This window comes from Micropterus salmoides, unplaced genomic scaffold (genome assembly GCF_014851395.1).
Source record: "Micropterus salmoides isolate LMB-PRFRI ecotype aquatic unplaced genomic scaffold, ASM1485139v1 Ms_hic_scaffold_4242, whole genome shotgun sequence".
In the NCBI taxonomy this organism is placed as follows: Eukaryota; Metazoa; Chordata; class Actinopteri; order Centrarchiformes; family Centrarchidae; genus Micropterus; species Micropterus salmoides.
In genome coordinates, this window is record NW_024043643.1 from 4,489 (window position 1) to 19,770 (window position 15,282).

Sequence of the window (15,282 nt, forward strand, 5' to 3'; positions counted from 1 at the left end):
GGCTGACATTTGATTTGAGAAAGAAATCCATCCGACAAGCTGATGCCTGAAACTCTTTCCTGAAAAAGTTTGTCTAATTGTAAAATGTCATCATGCTTCAACATCAAAATAGTTTCTTTTGTTACTGTATAATAGAAGGTTTATTCTTTAAATGTCTGTGGTGTTATAATTTTCTGAACTCTGGAAATGTAGCCACGTCCACTTGGCTCATAGAACTGTTTCTGTTAATAGCTGAGTGATGTAAATACAGCTTGCAGATATTAAGCTTTCTGCATTTGTCTGGTCTCTAACAGTATGTACTTTCTCCATTTCTTCCTAACCTTTACTTGTCTGTTATTAGATCCATCGTCACACAGCAAGTTCCCAAGTGTAAAATTAAACCTGAGATCTGAACTGACACAAGCACTGCACTGAAATGATTTGGATACAACCTGAAGAATCTGGTGATTCCCTTGACTGGCAGCTAGTTTGTTGTAATAAAGCAGTAACAGTTCAGACAGCTGCTGCTATTTTTTTTTTTTTTAGGCAGACCTCCATACTGTCTGCCTAAGCTGGCTGGGAGGTCAAGTGTTAGAGATTAGAGGTCATGCTGACCCAGTGTCTGATCAGCTGGTGGGCGATGGTCTGTCTGGGAGGGACGGTGAAGGCCGGAGAGGCTCCTCTGAGCAAGGACTCAATTGCCTAAACAAAACAAAGAAAAGTTTGATCTATCTCTCTGTAACACTGAGACCGCGTCCACACTGAACACCAGTGCTTTTCGGTTGTTTTTGTTAAGATGTGGTCCGCACTGATTTGTTTCATGAAAAAGCAGCACACTGTTAATTGTAAACCTCCGTTCTGTCCCTCTTGCCTCCATCATCACTTTAACTGTGCTTTAATACAGACATATTTAATGCTCTGTTGCTTGTTTTTTCTGTGCTTTGATTGTGAGTCATAAATACTGTGATCAGTAACTCCCGCTGTTGATAAAATCACTAGATCACGCTCACAAAGTCCAGCTATCTTGACATGCAGACCACACATAAAGTCAGAGATGACACTCACTTTTCGCATTTTAAAAACGCCGCCTTACTGTGGATGCACAGCCCAGAGAGAAAGACATGCAATTCAAGCATAGGCAGTATATTAACAAAACCACCCTACAGATCTGAATGGAGAGCAGTGAAGCCAGTTTTGGACCAATAAAATACTACTACTGGGCTACTTTCTGTCGGCACCAGCGTCTACTGCGCATGATCGTGCAGCATAACCGTGGTTTAATGACGTAGAGCAACGGCAGAAACACCATAATTCTGGTAGCTGCACCAACAAAAAGCCACCTACAAGGCTCACCTGCCAAACACCAACGCAGCGTCACTGATGGCCAAATATTTTTTTGTTTTTTAGATTCACAGAGTTTATACAAGCAATACAGTTACATCTCTCATGTGCGACAGGATGTTTCCAGGGTTTTGATGTAATTTTTGTGCCTACATGGAACCGTCCGTGCCGGCTTTGGTCGGCTTCACTGTTCCAACTGTGGCTTACCCCCTTAATTTTCAGATTTAGCAAGCAGTGGGACACACTCTGCAGTTCTGTAGATACATGTTAAAAACGTACAATATGTGCAAATACTATGCTAAGTGTAAAAGGATTAATGTAATGTCATGTAATGTAATAAGAATTGAAAAGCAAAACCAATTCAGTTTCAACTTTCCCAAACCTTTTTTAATATACACATTTAGCTATGCTCAATTAATTCTCTGTAATTTAGATTTTTTTTTCTTACATAACTTAATTTTATCATTCATTTTGCATAAAACTTTTATTTATGTGACCATTACAAATTATAATTTTAATTTTGAACTTAAATACAACATGTATGTATAACACCAATATGTTTATTTATGCTATTGTAGTATATTTAATACTATATTTTTTTTATTATTACATCATCATCATCCTCATCATCCTCATCATCATCATCATTTTTATTTATATTATCATTATACAGCCTTTAGTGTTTATATCACACTAAAATTATTATTCTATGGTTGTATTCAGTAGTAGTGGTAGTGCTACTATTATTAATGTCATTATATACTGGTATCGGTCATATCGCTTATCTTTGTACCTGTTGCCGTGGGAACCACCGGGCTTCCTCGATCTCATTCTCATCCACTTTGATGTCGGTCGATATGGCGACAGCAAGGCAGCCAATCATGAGGTTGGAGGGCATCGGCCAGGCTGGCAGGAGACATATTGGACCGGTCCGACCTTCACACCACTCTCCTCCTCCACCTCCCTCCTCACCGCCTCCTCGATCGTCTCCCCTGCAGGACACACAGGGGGGAGGCAGTGTGTATGTGTGTGTGAGTGTGTGTGTGTGTGAGAGAGACCTCTTTCTCTATGTTCATCACACTGTAGGAGATAACCTGTTCACACACTCACTTCCCATTGAGGGAGAAAAGCTTATAAGTAATGATTTTATGGTTAACACTTGGTTGTGGTTAGGTTGGGCACTGGTTTGGGTTGAGGCATGTAGAAGTCATGGTTAAAGTCAGTCTCAGTAATTAATATGGTCAATGCAATGTGTTTGTTTATGTGTGTTAATTACCAGGCTCTATGAATCCAGCCAGACAAGAGAACATGCCGACTGGGAAGATCTTCTTCCTTCCCAATAAACACTGTTTCCATCAGGGTGGATCACCAGCTGACCACTGGTCTGAAAACACACATACAGACAAACAAGAGAAGAACTGCACTTACAGTATATCAACAAAAGAAAAAATTTTTTTATATTATATATATATATATTATATTATATATATATATAATATATATATATCTATATATATATATTATTATTATATATATATATTATATATATATATTATATAATATATATATATATATATATACACACACCCGTTATTTTCTCATTAATAATTAATAGACTTGTCTGTAAAATGTCACCCCTTTACAAGAGAGTAAAAATATTTAAACCACTTGTTTTGTCTGACCAAAACTCAAAAGGTTCTCACTTTATTCATATAGAAACTAGCAAATGTTCTTATTTGAGCTCAAGCTTCTGTAATTTCAGCTTATAAAAACAACTACTCGGTTAATGGACTAATTGTTTCCACTCCATTTTGGTATAAACTGGACTCCCATGTCATCAGCTCCCATCTTTTAAAGACTGTCACAAAAAATAAATGCATATGTCCACTGACTTTTGTGTACATTCATAGGGGATGTTGTATTTTGAATACTGATAACTGCAGGCTTACAGACTCAGTATAATTAGCTTATCAAGAGCAGATAGGTAGGTGTTGGTGGAGCTTCGTACCAACTCGTGGATAACAGGTGTTGTGAACCCCCTTCAGGCTCCGGCAGTCGGAGTTCAGACAGCTCCTCTTGTATCCTCCCTCCTCCAGTTTTGGTGCTGCTACCACATGTTGGACAGAAGCTGTGACGGCTGTGCCAGGACAACACCGATCGAGCCTGAGCCACATTCCTGGATGACAGGGAACAAAGATTAGCTAGTTTGTTGACTTCAGCTTATTTAATCAAAAGCGCGAGTCATATAAAATCATTTTAATTGAGACCAGATGCCTGTAAAAGATACTGCTTCTTCCTCACCGGCCTCTTCCTCACTGAATTTCAGCAGGTCTCTGTTGGGCATCTTTGGGAAGGAGCAGTTCTTTTCTCTGCAGCGTTTTAAAAAGTTCAGCAGCGTCTTCATCTGTGCCTATGGCAAACCAGGCAGGAGGCTCCAGGACACCCTCCACTGTCTGAGAGGAGTTGGAAGAGGAGGGTTTTTTCCTCTTCTCCACTCCAAGGAAATGAGCACAGTCGCAGGTTTCTGGAGAAGGTCTTTAACTGCCTCATATCTGAACCGACACAGCTTAGTCTCAACCTGTAAGAGTTGGAATAACAAATTCATTCATTCACAAAAATTCAATAACATCTTGATCTTTGATGAAAAGTCAGACTGACCACAATGTCACTTTTACTAGCTGTTGGCCGCACATGAAAAGCATATCTGCATATTTCTGTATTTAGTTTCCTTTTCAATCAGGTGGTGACTTTCAATTTTCCAGGATTTCGACAGGTGGCAACAATTACATGAATCTTCTTTGCGTGTCAAATGAGCTCTCTGAGCATCACAGCTGCCTCTGGTTCCTGACTGAAAACCCAACACACAGAGTTTACGCGTGTTACATAGTGATGCAGATAGGTTACGGAACTAAGGCTGGACTACAAACGAGCGGTTTTTAGGCAGTTCAGAGTAGTGTTTTCTGTGGGAGATGGTAACTCCCTTTGGGGTGGACTTTGGACTTTTTCACTTTGCAAACCAAATAAGATATATAACACAGTAAGGAAAGGTAAAAAGCCAAAAGCATAATATGACCTCTATAATAAGGACTAGTACAGACCTCTCCAAGGCATTTGATACAACTTATGCTACCATTATCTTACATAGACTTTAGTAGAAAATTGGATTTGGCTCTTTTTTATATGTTATGATTACAAGCCTACTTTTTTACGCAGATTATGATACTTGCCACTTTTTAAGCTCATATTAAATCCACCTGAATTTGCATATTCATATAGGGCAAAAACAAACAGTTACAATGACTCTACAAGGTGTTCCCATTGAAAAAGTGTTAAAATATTTATTTTTGAAGCTTCATTCTTGTTATTATGTTATAATCACACATACCACATCTTCAGCTTAAAGCTTGTATGTTTTAGCTATAATTGTTGAAATTCTCTTACATCCCGACAGCAATCAACAAATCAATGCTCTGATACAAATTCCAGTATCTGTGGCCTCCCTGCCTGCGTGCACGCTGCCTGTGCACTCACTGTGCATGAACATGTTTGGTGGAGTGGCTTTAGAGGGAGGCCTGATGGGAGGGCTGGGATTTTATTTTTGTGGATAGCTGTCTCATGCTAGTTCTCCAACGTTGCCTCAGGTCTAAGTCCTTAGGCATCCTATTTATCCCTTTTAACTTGAATGATGCCTTCTGTATCCCGTTGCTCTTGAAAAGGTTGTCTGACCATCTCCAAATATTGGGCGAATTTACTTGGTCCCTTTTCATTTACACAAATTACCATTTCAGGTGCAGAGAATCAGCTTTAATGTTGATAATATTCTGCTTGAAGCTTCTGTGTTGCTAATAACACGAGACTTAAACTTAATAAACACATTGTGATTGTTTTAAGATGTGTACAGCAGAATGGTCTGAAATCTAATTTCCAAACATACTGGTTCAAAGAAAAATATCAGGAACATTTGCCCTCACCCACGTACCTTTGCATCGTCATCCTCCTGAGAGCTGTTGACCATGGGTTGAGGTTGGAACAGGAGGTAGACTGTATTTGGGTCGCTCTGTTTTTTCCTCCAACCAAACCTTGTCCGTCCTCTTCCCACTCAGCCGGTCTAGCGTCTCTCTGCTGAAGTAGTTCTCCTGCTGGGATCAGAGCCCAGCAGGACTCGCTGGCAACTGTCGTCTGTCCGTCCCAGCAGGTCGGAGATGTGCCGGTGGCCCCAGAACTTGGCGATATCGTAAGCGGTCTGGGACGAACTGTTCACTGAGAACTTGTCACAGCTTGAAGATGGAAAACAGAGAAAAGAGTTCAGGAGAAGCAACCTAGTCCATCTATCCAAGGGTAGGAAGTGGGGGGAACACGATTCTATTGACTGCTATTTATTTACATTTATATTAATCTAGCAAATGAAACAAAATTATAATTATATTGGTCAAACCAAAATTAGAATGTGGCTTGAAATTCTTTTATTAATGCACTAACCCTCATTGTTTTTTTAAATATACATAATGTTTATTTGTCAGCTTTTTGGAGTTATTGTGCTGGTAGGGATACAACAACGGTCATAGAAAGACAAAACGCAGCTGCTTTGTTGTTCCATTTTTGTTTTAAAACAGAAAAACAAAAAGATTTGTTTTTTTGTTTTCCGTTTATCTGTTTTTCCGTTTTGGTTTTGAAACAAAATAATCAAAGAACAACCCTATATGGATTTATCAAACACTTAAAACAAGGTTGATTTTAAAGTTTTCAAACTTTTCACAGGCACCTTTCACACCTATAAAGGTTATACTCAAAATATCATTATAATTGTAGTATTGCTTTCATTTTTTCTCTTTTGTATTGTCTTCATTTCATCTCTCTGTACCCATGGGACAGCAGGGCCTCCACCACATAGTAGTGTCCGTTGCGAGCAGCGAGCATCAGCCGCCGTCCAGCCGCTATTTCCTGTCTGGTTGATGAGCGAGGGGACATGGGACAACAGCGTGGACACCTGGGCCAGGTCTCCTCTGGCTGCAGCATCCAGAAACTTCTCCACCATCTCCTCCTTCGCACTCAGCTGGAGGCTCGTCATTCTGGCTGCCTTGATAACGAAAATGATATGTTTGGAAGAAGCATTTTGAGATGAGATAGTTGAAATAAAATTGTGCGCATTATATTCAGTTATTCTAATGTTTAAACCTATAGTGTGTAGGATTTTAAAATGTATGTGTTCCATCTCATCAAATAAGCAGGACCTTAGTTACCATGGAGGACACTGAGGCCATATCCTCTGCATGTTGACGTTTTTACCAACATTGGTGGAGTTCATAATCTAGTATTAAAAAACACATTTATTGGCTGGTTCCAGTATTTTTTAAACTTGTGGAATATAACTGGAGTAGATTCACTCAACTACTGTACAGAAGTACAAATTCAAGGTAGGCTACTTCTACTTTACTTGAGTTTTTCCATTATATGCAACTGATCTTATAGATTATGATGCTTGCTGTAGAATAAGCTGTGTAGTTAAAATTAGATCAACCTTTAACATTGAAAATGCAACATATACACTGCTCAAAAAATAATGGGAACACTTAAACAGCACAATGTAACTCCAAGTCAATCACACTCCTGTGAAACCAAACTGTCCACTTAGGAAGCAACACTGACTGACAATCAATTTCACATGCTGTGTGCAAATGGAAAAGACAACAGGTGGAAATTATAGGCGATTAGCAAGACACCCCCAATAAATGAGTGGTTCTGCAGGTGGTGACCACAGACCACTTCTCAGCTCCTATGCTTCCTGGCTGATGTTTTGGTCACTTTTGAATGCTGGCAGTGGTGCTTTCACTCTAGTGGTAGCATGAGACGGAGTCTACAACCCACACAAGTGGCTCAGGTAGTGCAGCTTATCCAGGATGGCACATCAATGCGAGCTGTGGCAAGAAGGTTTGCTGTGTCTGTCAGCGTAGTGTCCAAGCATGGAGGCGCTACCAGAGACAGGCCAGTACATCAGGAGACGTGGAGGAGGCTGGAGGGCAACAACCCAGCAGCAGGACCGCTACCTCCGCCTTTGTGCAAGGAGGAGCAGGAGGAGCAAGAGGACACTGCCAGAGCCCTGCAAAATGACCTCCAGCAGGCCACAAATGTGCATGTGTCTGCTCAAACGGTCAGAAACAGACTCCATGAGGGTGGTATAGGGCCCACGTTCCGGTGGGGGTTGTGCTTACAGCCCACACACCGTGCAGGATGTTTGGCATTTGCCAGAGAACACCAAGATTGGCAAATTCGCCACTGGCGCCCTGTCTCTTCACAGGTTCACACTGAGCACATGTGACAGACGTGACAGAGTCTGGAGACGCCGTGGAGAACGTTCTGCTGCCTGCAACATCCTCCAGCATGACCGGTTTGGCGGTGGGTCAGTAATGGTGTGGTGGCATTTCTTTGGGGGGACGCACAGCCCTCCATGTGCTCGCCAGAGGTAGCCTGACCGCCATTAGGTACCGAGATGAGATCCTCAGACCCCTTGTGAGACCATATGCTGGTGCGGTTGGCCCTCGGTTCCTCCTAATGCAAGACAATGCTAGACCTCATGTGTTGGCGATGCTTTAGTCCAGGTCTGGGAGGAGATCCCTCAGGAGACCATCCGCCACCTCATCAGGCATGCCCAGGCGTTGTAGGGAGGTCATACAGCACATGGAGGCCACACACTACTGAGCCTCATTTTGACTTGTTTTAAGGACATTACATCAAAGTTGGATCGGCCTGTATGTGGTTTTCCACTTTGATTTTGAGTGTGACTCCAAATCCAGACCTCCATGGGTTGATAAATTTGATTTCCATTGATAATTTGTGTGATTTTGTTGTCAGCACATTAAACTATGTAAAGAAAGGAGTTTTAATGAGATTATTTCATTCAGTCAGATCTAGGATGTGTTATTTTAGTGTTCCCTTTTTCTTTTTTTTTTGAGAAGTGTACATTAATGGAGCATTATAGTAATCCAGAAACATTAGATGAAGTGAAATATTCCATGAGTAGGCCTACTTTTACTTTTGATACTTTAATTACCAATATACTTACATACATTTACTTAAGTAAGGTTATGAATGCAGGACTTTTACTTGTAAGGGAGTATTTTCAGTGTTGTATTACTTGAAATAGGTAAAGGATCTGAATACCTGGCTACAGCAGGGTGAATGAATCACCATGCTGCCATTTTTTTTTTCTTGGTGAAGAAACATTATCCACACATTCCAACTCACTCATTACTGTGTGGTTTAAATTAAAAAACACTGGACTGTGTCTTTGTATATTTCTCCCGGGGGTCCTCCCTCCTATTGGTGTAAAAAGCTGTTAATCAATCTTTGGTTACGCCAGTCAAATCACGTCATAAATGCGTCATCAAACGCAGCACGAGTCGTGTTGGGTCCCATTGCATGCCATACTGATTTTATCCCCGGTGATGTGTTTACTGTCAGTATAGCAGTAAATCAGCTTGGCTGATACAATCCTATGAGGTCTGTAATGATACGATGCGTTCACCTGTCGCACTTGGATATTAAACTGACATCAGATGCAGGGTGTACTAACTGCTAACAACAATAAACTGAAAAGGACTAACTATTAAATAGCTTTCAGGCTTGTGAAGCAGCTCTCTGGTCCTGTCACTGTCAGCTGAACCGTTTATTCTGCGACCACATCAGAACATTTACGTTTAGTTACAGGTGAAATACCATAAAAGTCTCGCCTTACCTTCAGCTCCGTGCAGATTGGCCTCTGTCCGGGAAGCAGTTTGCCTGTTGTGTTGCGTAAAAAGGGGGCGAGCTGCGTTCAAGAGCAACAGCCACAGAGAACCCAACACATGTTGTACGTTTCTTGATTCACTCTTTACTTTTAGTCGTGCATGTTTTATTTGAGAACAAGTTAAACTCCCTCCCATTAGGCTACATTTAAAAGAAACAAACAAAAACCAACAATGACATAATATTGATCCAGTATATTTCACACCACAGCGTGAAGTGTAAATATCAGATACAAAGCAAAAGAAGAAGAGTCAATAATTCACATATTGACTGAGTAAATTAATTAATGCTGCAGTTATGAGATTATTTAAGTGACAGACATTTTTACTAACTTTGATTAAGATTGTAATACCCCCACTCCAAAAGAAAGACAAGATGCATGCAATTATATTGTTAGTCAAATTCTATACAAAGTGAAAGTCTCAAACCCAAATTTCTGAGATTTTTTGTTTGAATGGACTGATTCCTCACATACTCATTTACTTGTTGTGTTATTCCATTTTACTTTATTATTCTTTTTTATGTTCTTATTATTACCGTATAATCATTGCCTTGACTGTCAAGCTGCATGTCTGTCATCCATTTCTTGTTGTTAATACAGATGTTAAACGATTTGGAAGGGGGATTTTTCTAGGAGCCTTTGAATGCAGCATAAGTTGCAGTTTACACAGGCTTTGCAGCGCTTTTCTGCTGTCATGGCTGTTGTTGAACGCAGCTGCCACAGTCTCGTTTATTCTGTGTTCTCTTATATATACACGCTACAAACACTAATCAAAAACGTAGAACGGCTCTGGCAGTAAGATGATATTCTTTATCAAAGTGAGCAATGATTTTCAGTATCGCATTACGCCAGTGGTGAAAGTAGTAGGCCTACTCACACCTTTTACTTGGAAATACAAGTAAAAGTCTCGCATTCACATTTTTTATTTTAGTAAATGTACAAAGTATAGTGAAGTTAAAGTAGGCTATGTAACATGGTGTTACAAGTAAAAGTATTCGTTATGCATAATAACCTGTTTTAGAATATGCATCACGGGTAATCTGGGCCACCTAAACTAAAGTGTGTTAACTGAGCTATTTTCCCCTATTTCCAGGGAAAACGCCTTAAATAATACTAAAATGAATCAGGAATAACTCATCAACCATTTGGCCTCGATAAATAATTGGTCACCTTGATAGGTCAGAAGCTAAGGAATAGCCTACAAATCAACTGTAAATTAACCTATTTATTTTGCTATTAAATAGTAAATTTAGATGCAATAAAGGACAATATGACATTTTCATCCTCGCCTGGTATAAATGTGTATTAACAGCAATATGACCATCAAAACCATCATCAAACTCATTATAATGCAACTGAATATCTTCTAATACATACAACTGTAACTGTAAATCTGAGGAAAAGAAAACTGATATACAACAGTTATGGCACAATTTTTCAAAAATACAGGCGAATGTCCATGTTTTGGCCATATTTACTGTTTATATGTTCACTTTTATTGGGATTTTCTTCACTATTTCTTCACTACTAAACACTATTTCTTTCCAAGCAACCACGTTTCAAATGACATCAAGCTTCCAAAACTTTGAAATATTGATGAAAACAGTGAATACATTAGCATACATCCCAGTAGCTAGCTAATGTGAGCTAGCCCTTCATCTTACCATGTAAGATACAGTATCTCTTCCACATTCACTTATTCAGCGTTCTGTCATACATAAATTAAGGTGATTAAGGCTTTATTTCATGTTTTGTTGATCAGGTAACACTTCTCTACTTTCATACCTTTTCTTCAGGAAAAAGTCAAGAGAGATCAAATGATCCACAAATAATTACAAAAATCTGATAAGAAACAGACTAGACAGAAACGTGGTTTAGTTAATATTTTAATAAATAATGTACAACATAATGTCGCCAGTGACTTGCTACTTGAAACCCAGTGAAAGAAAACCCACTTAATAATCACAGGTCACCTAAAGACCAAACATTCTGAATCCTGATTTCATCATTATAAATAAACATTAAACATTAATATTTACTGTAGTTACTCTCATTCACGTAAAACACACAGCAGCCAGGGAATATACAGCCTGTTATTGTCGCAGATTAATGAAACAGCCATCGTAATGTTGATTGGGTTGATTAATCTGTTAAGGAATCAAAAGAAATTTACTGAAATTAAGCCAAATGGAAAACACAGAATTAGACTTTAACACTTTTTCTTTTCGTTCCAGATCTGTGTCACAAACACGATAATATTTTCTGTTGTTGGCAGCCGCAGGCGGTGTAATACCTTAATAAATATACACAGAGACCAGTAGACAGAGTATGTGTGGCGCTGTACACTTGTGTGTTAGGAGTAGAAGGTGAGGACACTCTGTTGGTTCCCCCGGACCAGCAGCAGAGGTGGGAGGTCTTTGGACAAGTTTCCAGCCAGCACATGTAGAGGGCGCTCGACACCGTACCCTTCCTGGCCAAAGGCATGCTCCTGTAGACAGACAGAGAGAGAGATGTATGTGCATACTGAGGAGAATAACAGTGCAGAAATTACACTCTTTACAAACTTATATTTATCATTAGGTTATCTTTGTTTTTTGAAACCTAAATATTATGCTAGGAGTACTGATTCAAACCAGTTCACTGTGTCACTGTGCAGTGATGGAATATCATTTACTCCAGTATTACTTCTACTTTTACTTTACTACATCTGAAAGGGAAATATTGTATTTACTTCACTTATCTGACAGCTTTAGTGACTTTTCAAATTAATAGTTTTGCACACAAAAAACTTTATAAATATATTTTGTTTTAAACGAAACTACCCACAAGTACAGCTGAAACGACAAGTTAAACGAGAGAAAAGAAACGGAAATGCATAGGAGGAAACGCGATGCTAGCAGCTGGCCAATCACAGTACAATTACATTTTAATCAGCAATTAGTGAGTAAATAAACCCACAATGATAAACTAGTTAGTAATGGCATAAAGAGGAAAAACTATTGATGGTTTAATCAGGGAACACAAGTCTGAAGTTCTTACATGACGATGAGTTTTGCTGAGCTGGAGTGTTCCTTCAGCAGCTCATTCAGTCTGATCTGACGGTTGGTCTGAAACACACAGCACGGTGACATTAACCTTCCTGCGTTTAACACTTTCAACATGGCAGTGTGAATGGTCAGAGCTGATATGTTTGTAGTACAGTATGGACCTTGGCCCTGTACAGCTCCAGTTCGTGTCAGTGATCCTCCAGGGTTCCTGGGCCTTCAGCCTCTCTCGGCTTCCTGCTCCATGTCGTCTTCCTTCAGCCTGTACGGCTCGATCAGCTCCTTGAAACTCAGCTTACTGCAAAACCAGATGTCCTTACATTATCTGCTTTAACCCCTCCGCTGTAACTGTGCTGTAGCGCGCTCCTAATCAGCAGTCATTTCAAGGTTATAGTTGCATTTTAAACATTTTCAAACCACTTCATTTCATTTTCATTTTTAAAGTTGCTATGTGTAGAATTTGACATTGTTCAATGTTGACAACACCTTGTGGTTCGGTTCAAGGATCTGAGATGCATTTTTTACACAACTGCGGCTCCTGTTTGGTGAGTCCCAGCTGACATTGGGCGAAAGGCGGGGTACACCCTGGACAGGTCGCCAGTCCATCGCAGCCTTTTAGTGTATGTGTGCTAATAATACATTCACAGGGAATGTTGAGTGTCTTATAAATTTACTATGTTTTATGGTCAAGTTTGTGTTTGAATGAAAATCAATCACGATAATTTAAGTGAACTATGGGATTGAGCTGAGGGAGACTCCACCAGAGTCATACTTGTGTTTCTTGGGTTTGGTGTTGATGTCTCCGAGGACGTGGATGTCAGAGAAGTCGATCCTGAACCTGCTGAGCGTGGCCATCCTGACGGGACACACACACACACACACACACACATAGTGATAAACATACAGGATTGTAGAGACTAAAAACATGCAGGTTAGTTAGGATGAAAACTGTTTGTAGAGTAAATAAGATCAAAGCTCATACAACTCACACTCGACGGTCGTGGTCGATGCGGTTGATCTTCCCGCCGATGAAGACACGGATCCTGCAGTCGCCCCACTTGCTCCCATTGGTCAGCAGGAAGGGAATCAGCAGAGTCAGACCTGCAAACACAAACACTTTCTCACTTTAGATAGATAGATTCTTTATTGTCCTGTTCCAAGGACATTTGCTGTCACAGTCTGCACAGAGCTTCACGTAAATACACCACATTATAACTACTGAAGGACATCATACTATATCCACATTTATACACACATACACACGACAGCTATTACTTTGCTGATAAAAAAGAATGCTTAATTTGAATTTTTTCTAAGAATCCAAATCTGCTTTATTTTCCTGTTCGAACACATTCAAAAATTTGGTTTTAAGCTCTCAAAGTTACACACAGAACAATTTACAGGAAGGTAGAAACAGACATAAACATAGTACTATTATCTACATACTAGGTGAAAATAGTTTTATGTGTACATATATGATGATGCACTTTATTATATTTTTATTTTTAATCTCTATATCCAAGAATATCCAAATCTAAATAATCATCAGTCAGCAGTAAAGGTGTTTTGCTTTGAGGAAGGTTCAGTGACACAGAAGAGACAGGAGCTGAATCTGTCATGTGACTGAAGAGATCAAATCTAATTTTAAATCAAGCCTGTCCATTGTAAAACGTCATATTCATGTGCCTTTGCCTTGTTGTTAGTTTTTTAACTGCTGAACACTGTACGGTATCTACAGACACTCAGATATACAGTATTAAGTTAGAAAGAAAATCAGAGACTTGTTTCAAGATGTCTAGAGCCAAGCTTTGCTGTGTAGCCCTCTTCAGTCTATTAACATAAAACTGACCTCCATCATCAAACAGCCACCAGACATCTATGGTTCCCTTGCCCTGTTTCTTCTTAAACTGCTGGCTGTCTCCAACAGACGCTGTCGGTCAGACTCAGAGGAGATTTGGTCTCTGTAGCATATGACATCACATAATGGGAAATGACAAAAGGTAGCATTTAGAACCCTGTTCTCTGTCTTCAAAGCTGCCTGATTAATATTTGTCTACTGATTCAAGCTCAGCTAGCATTAGCCTCTGCTTTGTGTTAAACTAGGCTAAGGCGCGCTGGGCTTATCTCTGGTATGAGTAAACACATTTTTATCTTATAACACAGGACGGGAAGGCTTAAGAAGCAGGCGAGTGTTCACAGTGTGCCTTGATGACTAAACCTCCTTCTTCCTCTTTTCCTCCTTCACCTCTCATGATGAGCGGGCTGCTCTGGTTGCTGGTGGTTTTGGAAGGACAGGAATCCGAGTCTGAGTCTTTAGCCAGACTGACAGAAACCACCACCTCCTTGCTGCCAATTGGTGGCTTCTCGTGGGGCGACAGTAGCTCATCTACAGGGACAAACAGGGAGATAGATACAGTACATGCAGTAGGTGGATACACAGAATACAGGAAAAGACAGATGTAAACCTTGTCCCTGGATGTGAGAGATATCCAGTCCCCTGCAGCCTAAGGATCACTACCCCAAACTGCAGGTCAAAGGCGTCGCTGGAACATAGAACAGATAATTAAACTCAAAACGTCACTGCACAACAAAGTTTATAGATGGAATGTAAATGTATTTTCTAAGAAAGTGTCTTCCAATTTAGTCTGTGATAATTTAAGAATTCAAAATCTGAATTTGTTTTACACTACTTTTAGGGACGTTACAGTCAATTTTGTATTACATACTTCAAGGTTTTTTGTTCTCCTTCATTTTGCATATTTACTGTGCCCTCTTGATATTCTGAGTGTGCTGAAAGTCGAAACTTAATCGTTCAATCAGTCGAAACTTCTTCATGCTTGAATCTTCTGAGATTTTCAGTAACAGGGAAGCTACTAAACAACTAACTAAACATCTTTTTCAGTTTCAGTGGATTTACCATTAAGGCTTGAATCCGTGTGCTTGAATATGTGTTTTCTCAGAAACAAGTGACAGAAACTCAAAGCGGGTCATTGTTGTCAGCCACAGATGGAGTGGATATGCTAGGAGACAGTACAGCAGAACATGTCTGCAACAGCGTCTTTCTCAGACACTTTAAAAAGTGTAAAGAAAAGTAAAAGTTTATTCAGCCTTTTGAATTACTAGGCCGAACACCGA

General features: G+C 39.8%; 2 pseudogenes; both read right to left on the bottom strand.

Annotated features, from left to right (window-relative positions):
• Nucleotides 1-368: 368 nt before the first annotated feature.
• On the bottom strand, nucleotides 369-9,122 carry LOC119887593 (annotated as a pseudogene).
• Nucleotides 9,123-11,445: 2,323 nt separating this feature from the next.
• LOC119887594 lies at nucleotides 11,446-14,982 on the bottom strand (annotated as a pseudogene).
• Nucleotides 14,983-15,282: the final 300 nt, after the last annotated feature.